The sequence below is a fragment of the Alligator sinensis genome, unplaced genomic scaffold, assembly GCF_000455745.1.
Source record: "Alligator sinensis unplaced genomic scaffold, ASM45574v1 scaffold275_1, whole genome shotgun sequence".
Lineage (NCBI taxonomy): Eukaryota > Metazoa > Chordata > Crocodylia > Alligatoridae > Alligator > Alligator sinensis.
The window spans coordinates 75,366-76,230 of NW_005843542.1; the positions used below are offsets into that span (position 1 = coordinate 75,366).

The window sequence follows — 865 nt, forward strand, 5'->3', positions numbered from 1 at the left end:
CAAAATCTTGAAAGTAAAACTCATGACACATGTATGTGTTAATCCATAGTGGGGTAAAAACTGCAGGGATGGTAGCCCCTGCTGAGGCCACGAAGCCCGCGAAGTTTCAAGGAGATAGGTGCAGTGGTTTGGGGGGAACTAACTGCTCCTCAAGCTGCGGACAAGCAAAACTCATGACATGGGTGACCCTGTGTGTGTTAAGGCACAACAGGGTGAAATCTGTAGGCCTGCTAGCCCCTGCTGAGGTCACGATGCCTGCCAGCTGTCACCGAGATGGGTGCAGGGGGGTTCTGGGGCCCTGCACCCCTAGCTGCTGACAGGCAAAACTCGTGACATGGGTGCTTGTGCAACTGCTGCCTCCCATCAGGCAGCAGGACTGAAGATCCTCCATCACTTGTCACCAAGACCTGAGGGTAATAACTAACCACAGTATGAACATGAGCTGGCAGTGCGATGCTGTAGCCAGCAGGGCCAACAGTATGCTGGCATGCATCAATTCATGCATCTCTAGCAAAACCATTGCAAAGAAGTGATTCTCCTGCCCTACTCGGCTCTTCTCAGCATTGGTGAGACCACAACTGGATTGCTGCATCCAGTTCTGCGCTCTGCACATTAACAAGGACATGGTAAAGCTTGAGAGAGTCCAGAGAAGGTCTACCCATATGATCAGAGACTTGCACGGCAAGCCATACACGGAAAGGCTGAGGGATCTGAGACTCTTCAGCCTGAAAAAGAGAAGGCTGAGAGGGGACTTGGTAGCCGCCTACCGCTACACCAGAAGTGTACATCTAGGGCTCAGTGAACAGCTGTTCACCACGGCACCCTTGGGGAAAAACTAGGAGTAATGGTCACAGTCTGGACACCC

At 52.3% G+C, this 865-nt stretch overlaps 1 protein-coding gene across 5 annotated transcripts in view; it reads left to right on the plus strand.

Annotated features, from left to right (window-relative positions):
• The window catches only part of LOC102375350 (butyrophilin subfamily 1 member A1-like), a 19,750-nt gene that overhangs the window by 11,388 nt on the left and 7,497 nt on the right, over positions 1-865 (plus strand). The gene's annotated exons all lie outside the window — the stretch shown is intronic.